This window comes from Magnolia sinica, chromosome 1, assembly GCF_029962835.1.
Source record: "Magnolia sinica isolate HGM2019 chromosome 1, MsV1, whole genome shotgun sequence".
NCBI classification, from domain to species: domain Eukaryota; kingdom Viridiplantae; phylum Streptophyta; class Magnoliopsida; order Magnoliales; family Magnoliaceae; genus Magnolia; species Magnolia sinica.
This window is the reverse complement of record NC_080573.1, coordinates 107,020,502-107,036,570: the sequence shown is the minus strand read 5'-3', so window position 1 is coordinate 107,036,570 and position 16,069 is coordinate 107,020,502.

Here is a 16,069-nt window from a genome sequence, read left to right as displayed (position 1 = left end):
AACTTGAAACTTATAAACTGGAACTTTATGATTAAAATTTTAAGTTTGCTCAAACTCAGACATGGCAATTTAAACTTTATGACTGCCTTGGTTACAGTAATCAAGTTCGTAAAGTTTCGATTCATCTACATTCACTCAAGAAACCACTTTGGTGGGTGGACCGAATCAAGAAAAATGAGATTTTTGAGGTATAAGATATGAAAGTTCAAGTTTTCTAACAATTTTACAAAAAGGCAGTCACGGTTGACCCTGCATGGTCGACCGTGGAATATCCACAGTTGACCCTCAACTTAATAGCGATATATGGTCGACCATGGGGGTGCACAATCAACCGTGCCACACTTTGCACGATTTTGGGCAGCGGGTCACAGTCAACTCTACTTGAGTGTGGTCAACCGTGGATAGCCTAATTTGACCTATAGGTGAGCTCTTTAAATAGCCCTTAAAGCTCCATTTTCCCATTTCATTCCTCTCCCAAAATTTTATTTTCTTCCCCAAACAAAACCTATTATCTAAAACCCTCAAATCCTTTCAAGCTTGTGATTCTTTCTTCCTCTCAAAAATCAATGAAACCCGAGCCCTTAAGATAAGCCACTTTATTTGTTCTTCCCTTATTTAAACCCACTCCAGCCCTAATATGAGAGAAAGATAGAAAGAAAGATAAAGAAAAGAAGAATGAGGTGAGATTAAGAGAGTGAAGGTGAGATGGAAGAAGATCTTACCTCTCCTGGTCCATCGTCGCTAAGTTCAGGCCGTGTGGAGTGATTCTCGTAAATTCTCTACTAGATCTATTTTCTTTTCGCTAGGTAAGAGGTTCCTAACATGGGGAGTTTTTCTTAATTTCCGTATGTCTTTAAGCTATTCAGATTAGAAAACCCACTGTATTCCTTTATTTTTATTTTTGAAAACCCTAACATTAGGGTTTGTGGGTCTCGATTATCATTTGGGGTGGTTCCCTATCCTGCCAGAGTTATATTTGATCGTGACTCCATTTGAGTTTCAGTTATACGCTGATTCTAAGCCCCAATTCGTTGAATTGAGTTGAAACGTCATTGTAATCGAGCTAGGTAAGCCCTAATCCAATGTCTAATATTTAATTAGGATTAAATCCAAATCATTAATGGTAGGTTTGTACTTTTATTTACGTTTGGAGTGTTTTTCCAATTTATGGTACTAGGATCACATCCGAGTCGATGGTTTTCAACTCTAAGGTGAAAATCTATCATCAGGCTTCTTCCCGGCATTTTAGATGATTAGATATTTTTGCATTTGGAATGTTTTTCCAATTTATGATACTAGGATCACATCCGAGTCGAGGGTTTTTTAAGGTGAAAATCTATCATCAGGCTTCTTCCAGGCATTTTAGATGATTAGATATTTTTACATTTGTACTGCTAAAATTGCTTTATTATTATTATCCTTATGTTGTTTGTGACTGGGTGATAACATGTTCTATGAAATATTTAAATAATATGAAATTTTGATTATAGAACTCTTCAATGATGCTTGTTAAGTTGCATTTATATATATATATATATATATATATATGGATTGTGGGTTGGTCTAAGATTTGTACATATATCCAATTGGCTTATCTTGATGTGTTATTAAATTGTTTTATACTTGAGATCATGAACTGGATGATATGTATCACTATTATCATGGATCAAGCCCTGGTAACTATTTGAGTAAGTGGATGGCCTGCCTTTGGTTGACTGGCATAGGCTTGTTCGATCAACTGAGGTGGAACATAGATGACCGACAGTAGCTAGAACTACATGGGTTACTTTGCGCCCAATGTTGGTTGCATTGGGGTTCCCTGTGGTTGATCGAATTAGTCTAATGCAGAGTTGATCGTTCATGTGTTTGACTGTTGTACAATACTCTACAAAATCTGGGATACCATGATTTCCATTGAATTGAAGTCTCAATTATAAGTATTAGTATAATTCGATCCTACAAGTAAAGTCTCACGAACCGAACATGGTGGTATGGGACAATATGTCTGAGCTATAAGCCTATGCTAGGTGACGAGACCCCCATAATGACCAGTGAACATTATCTCATATGCTAGGCATGGTGGTATGGGATACTATGTCCGAGCTATTGGCCTATGTTGGGTGACGAGCATCTCGTAGTGACCAGTAAGTATTAATGGAGGTGACAAGTCTACCATTCATTAAATTGATCTTGGGTGATGACCTTTACCTTATTGATTTACATATTATTGGACATCATATTGTACCTTTAATTTGATTATTCATATTCGGTAACAGTGACGAGCCTTACCATGTTAAATTTATTTTTGGGTGACATCCTACCTTTGGAATGATTATTCATATGTCAAATTTGGTGACGAACCCTAAATTGGTTTAAAGGACATTAGCAATGAGCCACGTGATCGGGTTTAATTAACTCATGATATAATTGCAGTATCTTAGCTTCTCTAGTGCAGTTGTTTGTAATTGGACTAATAAATGTCGAGTTAAACATGCACACATTACATGGCCGTTATTGAGTGCCTAACCTACTATTAAAGACCAGAGCATTGTTCGAATGACCGTCATGCATGGACGTTATCGGGTTCCTGACTAACTGTTAAAGGCCAGAGTACTGTTCGAATGACTCTTATTGTATACCTGAAACATTTTTGCATATCATAAAATACATGCATATAATTAACTAGTTTAAGAAATTGGTTGCTATGTTGTGCTTTCATTAATATGATTTGAGTATAACATGCTTAGTATATGTGCGTGAAAGATAACATGCTTAATAATAGCATATTTAGAAACATGTATTTGTAGAAAACATGTTTATAACTCAAAATTTCACAAGTGTAACTTGGGGAATATTTCTTCACTATGTTGGCGCCTGGTGCCTTCCATTTGACATATGTAGATAACTCAAGAATGGACCAGATGGTGGTATGTTTGGGGTACCCCAGTAGAACTCTAATTTCTTCCATTTCGGTAGTTGTATATCTTATATATGTTAAATATATTATGATTTGTCTAATCCCCAACTAAGCGAACACTACTTTTAGAGTTGTACCTTTTAGATATTAGCCATATGTTAAATATATTATGATTTGTCTAATCCCCATCTAAGCGAACACTACTTTTAGAGTTGTACCTTTTAGATATTAGTCATATATTTCTGTGTTTAGTCATCTCTGCTTAAATTTTGATGTTCTTGATTTAAAGCTACTCTAATTATTGATCACGGTTGTATCTTAGCCGGTTTATGTAGACACGTGGAGACTTGTTCATGTGCATATACTCAACCTCTGAAATTCATGTCATGACAAGATGGTATCATAGCAAAGTATTGAGATAACCAAGGCTTTGGGAATGAGGATTATATAAACCACAATAACCAGATGTTGAGATACTTAAGGCCTATTTGATTTTCCATGATACATGTAAATCCTGGTAAATAAGTAATAATTACTTTTTCACCTCGTTTGAAAAGGGGAGAGTAATTCCACCTCAAAAATCAATACAAAAGTGTTGACTTAAATTTGTAGACCCCTCTGTAATGTATATGATATATCCACACCGACCATCTATTTTATTAGAACATTTTAAGGCATGAGCCAAAAAATAAGGTAGATAGAACACTCAAATGGCCCACACGAAAGGAAATAGTGGCCTTAATTCGTCTATCGTTGAAAGTTATTTCTTTCACTAGGCCCACATCGAGGTCTTTTCATCATCTAACCCATTCATAGGGTCACATAAACATGGATAAGGGGAAAACACAAATATTAGCTTGATCTAAAACTTTTAAGGCCCCAAGAAGTTTTTAATGGTAGACATTTGATTTCCACAGTTTCTTGTGGCGTGGTCTACTTGAGCTTTGGATCTGCCCCATTTTTTTGCTCATGCCCTAAATTCAGCTGGCATAACAAATGAGTGGTGTGGATAAGTCACATACATCATGGTGGTCCCCACATTGATTCTGTAAATTTCTTGATTTAAGTATTAAAAAGTAAGTTGTCACATCTGCATTGGAAAAGATGTGGTAATTACCTAAGTAAATAATTATTACCCATTTACATGGTAATTACAGTTGAGCCAAAAAATCAAACAAGCCCTTAAGGATCTATTTTAGGGTGTATGTTGGATAGACTTAATGTAAAACCCCCAGAGGACTATTTAGAAATATGAAATTTAGGAATATTGACCATGGATTTACGAAACCATACCGAGTGAAATATTCACGGTTTGACCTAAGTTCAAAATCATGATGGTTATCAATGGATTCAATACTTGGCTGAGCATAAGACCGAATTTTACTAAGATTATGAAATGATACGACAAACTTGAAATTGCGTGGAATAATTACCATGATTATATGCAGAAGCTTGATAGAGCTATAGAATGGTGAGTATATCCTAGAGAGGGGTGATTAGGATCAAATAAAATTTATTCCTTTTAATACATAATTGCTTACTTAAAATAATATGCCAATTTAAATTAAGACAATTAATTATAAGGCTTCCAAAACAATAGAGGATCGAATCACATAGACTACTAAATATATGCCAATTATGTAACTGGTCTATAATTGATAGTGAGCTTGTGTGTGTATTATGAGTTAAGTATCTAACATACAATTCAAATCAAGCATTCATCTAATTTACCTAATTAAACACATAAGCATGAATAAGAATGTAGGCAATTCACAATCATAAACACAAACATGTATATTGGTTCGGTTTTCCTACTATACTCTTAGCAGACGTAATCTCTCTGAGTGTACCGGTATTCATTATCAAATGTTTTTAATCAAGTTTACCTCTAACCTATACAAACATACACTCCCACCGGAGGCCTATACAAGGACTTACTCATGTAGTCACCCATGTCGATGGCACAAGTAAGGACTTACCACGTACACACTTGTATCGGTGGCCTACATAAGAACTTACCCACATATACACCCATATTGATGGCCTACACAAGGACTCACCAATGTTGGTAGCGATACATTCTTATGCAAGAACCTACACGAGTTTGGGTTACAAACTCTACACTTAATCCTACACAAGGAGTATGAGGGCTCTTACAATTAATAACTTGCAGGATTAAACCCCTTTTGTAGCGCTTTCTCGGGTTGCTTAATTGATGCTCTCCCGTGCTTCAATCAGCTCACATTGTGATCTCTTGATCATTGATGTTAATGCTTGCCAATACTTCAACTCCAGGATCAAACACCTTACATGTCATGCTCCATTGAGGTAACCAAGGTGATGAGAGGTTATGGAATTTTTTATAACTAATGCAAAGTTGTAATCATGGGGGATTCACCTAGATGGGTCTTATAGAGGATTTATACAAAGGATATACCAATAAGGTTGGGTCTAATCTCTAGAAAATGATGGAATTCAAGCTCATCTTCAAGGTGGAGATTGGAATCCTCATTAGAGTGTTAATCTCAAGGAAGATGACTTGGAAATCATTGGTTTAGAGGCTTAAGATTAAAGATATGAGAATGGAATCATTTAGGTTTCTATTGCACCAAAAACCCATCATATTGCCCAAGAACCGAATGCTTTTATATATATATATATATATAAAAGAAACTGATTTGTAACGGCTAGTTAATGGCTCTATCAATCTAATAAAAAATGTCATTCGATGGGATCGAAGGTCTTTCGATAGGATTAGGCAGTCTGTCAATTCCATCGAGAAAATTTAGAAATATATCTGTTGAGTTGTTAAACACATTCTTTGATCGGATCGAGTGATCCTTCGATTCCATCGAGTCTCATTAACAGCCTGTGAATGGGATCAAGGACCATTCAAAAATTGTTGTTTAGGGTATACGATTTCACAGTAGCTTTACACCTCTTCTAGCTTTACTTCTCATGTTCCAATTTAGGTTCTAAAGTTAAGGAATGATCAACAAGGTTTACCTATAGGGTTAGGATAATTTAGAGTTCAAGGTTGTTTTGGATCAAGGTTAGGATCACCAAGTACCTCATAAACATGTTTTTTGCTCCTTGATAAGGGTGTACATCAAGTCGAACCGAGTCGAGCTAGCCTCAGCTTGACTCAGCTCGGCCACTAGCTGACCTCAGCTCGAACTCGGCTCGGCTAGGTCCTCGAGACTGATTGCCAGCTCAGCTCGGTTCGATCAGCAGCTCGGGCTAGTTCGAGTCGAGTTCGCCATTGCAGCATTTTCATAAACACCTAGACTGCACCTTTAAAATCTCACTATATTTGAGACATCAGCAATGGTTTTACAGGTATTTTATCAAAAGCAACATAAAAATCAAGAAAAAAAAGGGTGTTGGTTTCATATACATACCTTCCTTACCATCAGCCACACTTCTTTGAGTCATTTCATCAAACACTTGGTGAGCAACATCAATATCAAAGTAATCGAGTCACCGAACTGGTTCGATCTGAGTTCGATTTGAGTTGGGTTCGATCCGTGTTGAATCGAGCTTGGGCCAGCTCAAACTCGGCTCGAACTCATTTTCGAGCTAAAAAATCAGCTTCACTCGGCTCGAACTCAGCTTCGAATCGAGCTTTTTCGAGTTGAGTCGAGCGAGCTAACCGAGCTAGCTCGGTTTGTGTACACCTCTACTCCTTGATGCTCCATATTATCTTGTCTTCGGTCTTCAGCTTCTAAGGGCTCAACCAACTACATGATATATGGACTCACGTGATTGACAAATAAGGTATACAAATCAGTGCACTAACAATCTCTCCCTTTATTAATTACGTGACAAAAACCTAACCTAAATAATGTCATGGTACATACCAATGACAAACCAAAAAAATTATAAATATGACATGTCAAATTATATAAGATTTATAACTCGATACAACCAAGACATGTAACACTTGTATTGCTCCCTCTATCTTCATCAATCCCTACATAGAACAAACAAATCCAACAAAACATGATTTATTATTTTGGTGGGACTTGATCTTTCTCTCATTTTTGTCAATATTTGTCAAAGAGTTAATTTTAATAAATATACCAATAAAAACATAGTATGGAATTTTTTTATAAATTATTGATTTACCAATTATGTATACATACTAACAATAGAATATGGTGCATATAAACATTAAGTACATGAAACATGCTTATTATAATCATTCAAAAGATATATCAATCGAAATATAAATGACCAATGATAATATAGCAATAAACATGTGATACTTTAAATTAAGCAACTTTAAAGCTAAAACTATATTAAAAAATAAATGAGGTTATAATTCTCAAATATCTCAATTAAGCACAAGATGAGGTTAAATCCTCTGATTTACCAATAGTGCTCGCTAAAGAGGATGAAATCCTCTTATTTTCCAATAAGCTCACTCATGAGGCTAAAATTCTCAAATTTAACTATTGAGCACCAAAATGAGGCTTAATCTTCTGGTATAACAATTAGCTCACATAAACCTTTTAAGGTCACCTATTCCTTTTTACAATTCACTTAGGTGTGAATTTTCTAAGACTTGGACTATGTTTGGGATGGAGAATGATTTTCCTAGATTCTTCTCCTTTAGATGATTTTCTAGTTGGAGATCTATGATCAGTAGAAGGTTTATCTATTTTAGTCCTACCCTAATTATTATTACCCTTAATTAGCATTTACATCTTTACATTAAGTCGGACAATTAATTTCAGCAACACCTTCATACGATCCGTCTTTTTAGGAATGGTTGGAAACTATATCTTCTTTTCCTATGATTCTTTAAGGATGCTTTTCCATGGGTGTGTCAATTTCTCAGTCATAAAATATTTATTACTTTGGTTTGAGACTGAGGTGAATTGGACTCTTTTTAAGATTACACATTCAAAATTAAGGTGCTTAACATCACCACAAGCATGACACACAGGCGAAACTCTTTGTCTACTTATAGAAGTAGACAAGTCTATTTGGATTACCAAAGGGATAGAGGTAAAGATGTGGCTATTAAGTTCAAATCCGTTATTGTCTCCAATAGGCATACCCACACTAGATTTATAAATATGTTCATGTTCATGGGTAACCTTAGCTTTTCTCTTATAAGTAGACATCACCAGGTAGTTAAGCCTTTCAAGAGCTACCCTATAATGCCCCGAATTTCGAGGGTCGGGCAAAGGCTCAACTCTCGAGATTCGTCGCATCATTTATGCAATATAAATAATGATGATTAAATGTTGTCCGTATTAGTGCATTAAATATGAATAGGATTTCACCAAATCAGCATATCATACTCCAGAGAGAGATAAATTAAGTAAGCGGAAGACTGTGATAGATATATAAAGTATGTGCGTATTTCACAACCTCCAGAGTATGAGTGTGTTACTGGGCTGAATGTATACATATTTTGTTCCGAAATATACAAAATGACAAAATGTGAATGTCCGACTAAATCATATAGTCCTGTAATCTTGTCGATCAGTACATGGTCTACATAAACCCGCCTGATAATTATACATAGGAAAACTCCTCCTTATCATCATAACAGCCTGGCTCTGCCTCGTAAGCCATATCATCATATGCAGCTAAAACAGAGTCTGGTTGGTGTTTTAAAACACTGTCCCAAAGTGGGAGTGAGTGATCAACTCAGTGATACTATAAGGCAAAGGTTAACATGTTATCAATTCAGTCAAGCAGTAATGATAAAGCAATACAACAATCAGGTCTTAAGTACTCTTGTTAATGCAGGAATGGTATGTTGTAATGATGTGTGCCCTCTCCTGCACTCCCTCAGCGACTTCATCTCACGATCGCGCATGCAACTCCCACTGTGCACTTCCTCGCCAAAGCACATGCAGTGCGGTGCATGGTCGTGTTAACCAAGTATTTAATTAGGTTTATTCATACAACAAATTTAGGAAGTTAAGGTACCTCCCTTTATATCATTTACCCAAATAATGATCCATCTAGGGTCGTCAATCCTAGTTAATCACATATGATGGGCAAGTTATAGGGTAACATCACCCCTAATTTGAAAGCAGTGGATAGGCAAGTTCACGAGTTTACACTCGAGGTCACTATGGGAGGCTCGTCACCATCCGCGTAGGCCTATTTTATACTCGAGGTTACAATGAGAGGCTCGTCACCTGATCGTAGGCTGACAGCTCGAATACAGTGTCCCATACCACCGTATTCAGCTCACGAGTTTGGGTTGCTCATTGGTCACTACGGGGAGGCTCGTCACCCCAGCGTAGGCCGACAACTCGACCACGGTATCCCATACCACCATGTTCGGCTCATGAGTCTTAGCGGATCATGGTACCAAGGTTAATCGGGCTTTACATTGGTAAGTGGTATCTTAGACTCAAGTAGTAGCATCCATACATGGTAAACACACATTAGGCCAATCGGGTTACTTGACAAGTTCAATTAATACGAGTGCATGCTAAAATTAATCGACATGGAGCGCATACGCACTCCTCATGGCCTAATCATTGCCGATAATCACCATACGACTCGGATTCATCAAATGTATCCGTTGTGGCGAGACTAGTTTGGCCACTTGATCGAAAACCGTTACCGATTGCCTGGACTACGTATTAGTCCCAATCATAATCAAATATAATAGGCATTCATATGTGATAGTCAAAACAGTATTTAACAACCAATTCACATATAAATCTCATTTGAGCATTTTAGCAAACGCATGGTAAACATATTATCATACATATGTATTTCGTACATAAATCACGTAGTTAAATTTAAATTACACGAAGGAATCCATTCATACAGCTAAGGTAGTTGAGAATCTTATCTCAGCACCCTTAATAAATGCATTTCATCAACAATTACTCATTCAAACATTTTATCAAGCACTTAGATACACATTTCAACATACATGAATTAAATTATTTATAACATATATTAGGGCAATCCTTTCACAAAGGAGTTGTCATACATATAACAGTTGCGTATTCTATATTAATAGTCATGGCAAACACAAGTCATGATTTTACTTTCATTCAAACATTTCAACAAACACATGGAATGCATTATATTTCAACATAGTTCATATATATTTGTAATACATGAAAAATATCATATCTAAGTACATGTGGCAGCAATCAAGTCAGTCATAAATCATTAACTGACATTGAAAGCCTTGAAAACCATAACCTAAACGTTTATAGTCCGCTCCTTTCGTCGGCACGCCTGTTACAAACTCAGTTCGTACACAACGTCCTCGTGTACAGCACAACGACTACCTAAACATCTAAATAGGTTAGCTATTTCACTGATTTCTCTATTTGGATTCCTAACACAAATTAGGGTTAGGATTTCTTACCCAAAACAAAGTTGGAATCGACGGTGTAGTGATACGGGAGAGATGATTCGGTACGTGGAGTGGTGGGAGTGAATCCAAGCAATGATCTCCTGATCTCTCACTCTTCTCCTCACTCTTTTCTCCTCTTTTCTCTCTTCTCTCTCCTAGGGTTAGAGAAATTCGTATGGAATGAGAGAGGGGTGGGTTAAGGGCATTATATAGGCCCAGAAGTGACGTTAATGGCCCCAAGGCCATGGTATACTTAGGGTATAGCCAAAGGGTGGTTGTTTCGGGCCAACGGAGCTCATCTAGAGGTCCATTGCTCGCATACGGTATATAGATAGTTCTCTGATAATGGATCTACGTCAGGTTAAGATTTCAGTCTGATCGGATTAGTGGATCGATTGTGGAGGGCCCGTTTCAATTCAATGGTCATCGTTACTCGATCAGGGCCACAAGTATACTGACATGTGCAGGAAAATTTCTCTGATCCACAAGTAAAGTTTGGTCAGAAACTGACAATCTGACACCTTAAATTTCGCCCGCAAGCGAACGGCCCAATTCACTTAAGTTTGGGTTCATTTTCTAAAAATATTCGCGTTTCTCACACACTTCGCTCCAGGCTCAAGTTGTGCATTTCTGGATACCATTTGGACTCGATTCCCGCGATGGTTGTCAACCCGGTAAGGTGGTCATAACCTTATAGTTTCACAGTCATCGAACTTTTGACGCGTGGTTCAAGTCTGATACGAAGTTTTAATGTATTCCCGGGAACAACTGGGTTTGGAGACTGATCCTAGGTTTTTAAGAAATGTTAAGTTGGTGATTCTAATAGTTTTGGATCTTACAATTCGTATAGAAAGTGGTTCGAGCTAATTCACCGATTAATTCAGTTTAGTACTTAATTTATTTTCATCTAATTTCTACAGAATTCGATGCTCAGTGATTTCTGCCTGAGATAATACTTGGGTCTTTATACAGATTTTTCTGAGGTGTTACAATCTACCCCCCTTAAAGAAAAAAATTCATCCTTGAAATTACTACCTTTTCGTACTCCTCGAGAATATGAGGATAGTTTTTACGGACCTCAGCTTCTGTTTCCCAAGTAGCCTACTCCTTGGTGTGATGAGTCCACAATACCTTCACAAGCGGAATTACTTTACTACGCAGCACTTGTTCCTTCATGTCTCGGATACGCGTCAGTCGCAGTACATAAGTAGCATTTTGACTCAACTGTACCTGCTCCTACTTGATAATGTGGAAAGAATCAGGAACATATTTCTTCAGCATCGATACGTAAAAAACATTGTGCACGCCTACGAGTGGTATAGGCAAAGCGAGGCGGTATGCTACCACACCCACTCGATCTAGAATCTGGAATGGACCAATAAATCGTGGCGTGAGTTTTTCTTTCTTCCAAAATCAAAGGACTCCCTTCATGGGAAAAACCTTAAGAAACACATGGTCCCCAACCTCAAACTCTAGCTATTGCCATCTCATATCGACGAACTCTTCTGTCTGCTCTGTGCTGAAAGAAGTCGACGCCTGATAATATCGATCTTCTCTGAGGTCGCCTGCACTAAATCTGGGCCAATCAAGCTCTTTTCGCCAACCTCTGCCCAGCAATACGATGCTCAACATGAACGCCCATACAGTATTTTGTAGGGAGCCATGCCAATACTCGCTTGAAAACAGTTGTTATAAGCTAATTCAGCATAGGGAAGACAGTCATCCCACCTGTCTTTAGAGTCAAGTACGCATGCCCGCAACATGTCTTCTAACACCTGATTTACTCGTTCCGTCTGTGAGTGGAACGCGATACTGAACTTCAGTTTCACACCCATTGCTTCTTAGATATGAGTCCAGAAGATAGATGTCAATCACGTGTCTCGATCCGACACGATCTCCATAGGTACTCCATGCAGACGTACTATCTCCTTGATGTACAACCTTGGCCAAATCGTCTGCTGAGTTTGAGACTCTAATCGGCAGGAAATGAGCTGATTTCGTTAATCGGTCCATAATTACCCAAATGGAGATCAATGTATTCTGCTAGATTCACTAAAATTGTCCTTCTGTGTTAGCCCAACCACTAAAAACTAAAAATTTGTTACCTCACCTCTTGGGAATTGTTAGGAGATAGCCGATAAAATCTAAAAACTACATTGAGGATCATGGAAAGAAGGATGCCCACCAAGTTATCCATAAGACATAACCTTAATCTAATATAGGGGTTTAAGCTCAAGAATTATTTCTAGTGGACACCAGATAGTTAGAAAGTTAGGTCTTAAATCACAGCATATTCCAACATACGGATTGAAACATGGGTTATTGAACCTTGAGAGTAAACATATTTTTAAGGGGTTGGAGCATTATAAGTCTAATTTAATTAAGTTGGTATACATGTCTACCCGATCAGAGTGATGCAGTAGAAGCGTAATGGACCCATAACCCACAAGTCCAGGATCAAGGAAAAGTGGCCTAACTATATGTATAACATGGATCATTAAGTATGGTTAGAGTATGTCACTAGTCCAGTTGTATAAATAGCCTATATGATAGAAGACTCACTTAACCATTTTAGCAATGTGAATCACTTAATGTGGCATGGCCATATGAATGGTTTTAATTCCCTAAACTAGCCCTCTAAATTATCAATTCAAATCACTAAGTAGGATCCCAGTCATCCTTAGAATATTAATAATAAGCCCGTTGAAGAAAAATAATTAGGATTCGGAAACTAGACAGAGTCACATAAGTATATTGGATCACGGAAAATATGGCCAATAATGGGTACCTGTTAAATCACCATAGGTGGCACTAATGTACTCATAAATGAGGTTGTTAAATACGAGTCTAATAGAAGCATTAGATAATTTCGGGGATGAAACTATTTTTAAGGGGGTAGATTGTAACACCTGTGATTTTCACCAACTCTAGTTCAAAAAATTCTCAGAAAGTTTTTTGCCAGAAATATTTCATTTTATTACCTAGTGACCTTTAATACTCAATCCTTACAAACATACGAGTGTTACTATTAAAAGAACTATACAATTTTGATTAATTTTCCTTTGGAAGCTACCGAATATGCTCAATCACTTAAATCTTCGGAACCTATCATAAACTATACGTTGATGTAGTTAGGGTTATGGAACCATAGACAATGAACACTATGACCAAACTCCCTTATGTGCTAAATTTTGAAACTTGAAACTTAGAAAATAGAACTCTAAGATTAAATTTTTAGGTTTGCTCAAACTTGGACGTAACAATTTAAACTTTCTTATTGTCTCAGTCGAGGTAATTGAGTCCATAAAGTTTCGATTCGTCCACATTCATTCAAGAAACTACTTTGGTGGGTGAACCGAATCAAGAAAATTGAGATTTAGGATGTAGAAGATATGAAAATCCATGTTTTCTAATAATTTTACAAAAAGGTAGTCACGATCGACCCTGCTTAAGCATGGTCAATTGTTAGTTGCTGGACCACAGGGATCATAGTGTCTACGGTTGACTGTGGAATATCCACAGTCGACCGTGGTGGTGTACGGTTGACCCTTCACAATTTTGGGTAGCAGGTCACGGTCGACCCTACCTAAGCATGGTCGAACGTGCCCAACCCAGTTTGACCTGTAAGTGAGCTCTTTAAATAGTCCTTAAGGCTCCAATTTTTTCATTTTATTCCTCCCAAAAACTAATTTTCTTCCCCAAACAAATTCTATTATCCAAAACCCCCAAATCCTTCCAAGCTTGTAATTCATTCTTCCTCCTGGAAATCAATGAAACCCTAACCCCTAAGATAAGCCATTTTATTTCTTCCTCCCTCATTCAAACCCACACTAGCCCTAGTATGAGAGAGAGAGAGAGAGAGCAAGAGGAAGAGAGAAAGAAAGAGATGGAGAAGAAGAAGGAGGTGAGATCAAGAGAGTGAAGGTGAAAGGGAAGAAGATCTTGCCTCTCTCGATCCGTCTTCACTAAGTCCGGGTCGTGTGGAGCGATCTTCGTCGATTCTCGGCCGAATCCATTTTCTTTTCATTAAGTAAGAGGTTCATAGCCCTATATGGGGGATTTTCCCCCATTCCCTTGTGTTTTGAAGCTATTAGGGTTAGAAAACCCTTTTTATTCCTTTATTTTCTTCGAAAACCCTAACATTAGGGTTTGTGGGCCCTGATTTGTTGAATTGAGTTAAAATGTTGTTCTAATCGTGTAGTGTAAGCCATAATCCATTGTTTAATATTTAATTAGGATTAAATCCAAGTCGTTAATGGTAGGTTTGTACTTTAATTTAGGTTTGGAGTATTTTTTTTTTATTTTTAACACTTGGACCGCATTCGAGTCGAGGGCTTTCGACTCTATGGTAAAGATCTACCCTCAAACTTCTTCTCGATATTTTAAAGGATTGAATGTTTCCACATGTATAATGTTAAAATTGCCTTATTATCATAATCATTATGTTGTTTATGGTTTAGTGATAACATGTTTGATGAAATGCCTGAATGATATAAAATTATGATTATAGAATTCTTCTATGCCATTTATTAAGTTGCATTGATATATATTGGATTGTATTATTGATATAGGATTTGTACATATACCCAATTAGCTTACCTTGGTGTGTTATTAAATTACTTTATACCTAAGACTATGTACTGGATGATATGTATCACTACTGTTGTGGATCAAGCCTTGGTAATTATTTGATTAAGTGGACAGCCTGCCTGCCTTTGGTTGGCTATCATAGGTTTGTTTGGTTGACCGGTGTGGAACACAAACAACCGACAGTAGCTAGAACTACACGAGTTGTTTTGTACATAACGTTAGTTGCGTCGAACTTCCCTGTGGTTGATCAAATTAGTTTAATGCAGAGCTAATCATTCATATGTTTGACTATTGTACAACACTCTATAGAATATGGGATATCATAATTTTCATTGAATTGAAGTATCAAATATAACCGTTAGGGTAATTTGATCTTACAAGTAAAGTCTCATGAGCCGGGTATGATGGTATAAGACACTATGTCCAAGTCGTCGGCCCATATTAGGTGGCGAGCCGTCCATAGTGATCAGTGAACATAATCTCATGTGTTGGGCATGATGGTATGTGATATTAAGTCTAAGTTGTCGGACTATGTTAGGTGACGAGCCCCCTGTATTGACTAGTGAGCATTAATGGATGTGAAAAACTTACCATTCATTAAATTTCTCTTGAGTGACATCCCTTACTTTATTGATTTACATACTATTGGGTATCATTTCGTACCTTTGATTTTATTATTCATATTTGATAACGGTAACAAGCCTTATCATGTTGATTATATTTTTAGGTGAGAAGTTGTACCTTTGGAATGATTATTTATATGTCATATTTGTATGACAAACCCTAAATTTGATTAAGGAGCAAGCCACGATGAGTCACGTGATCCGGTTTAATTGACTCATGATATAATTGTGGTATCCTAGTTTCCCTAATATGATTGTTTGTAATTGGACTATCAAAGGTTGGGTTAAACATGCATACACCACATGGGCGTTATCGAGTGCCTGACTAACTATTAAAGGCCAAAGTACTATTTGAATAACCCTCATGCATGGACGTTATTTGGTGTTTGGCTGTCTGTTAAAGGCTAGAGTATTGTTTGAAAAACCTTATTGTATACCTAAAACATGTTTTGCATATCATAACATACATGCACATAATAAACTAGTTTAGAAAATTGGTTGATGTGTTGTGCTTTCGTTAACATGATTTAAGTATGACATGCTTAGTATTTGTATGTTTGATGTAACATGCTTAATAGTAGTACATTT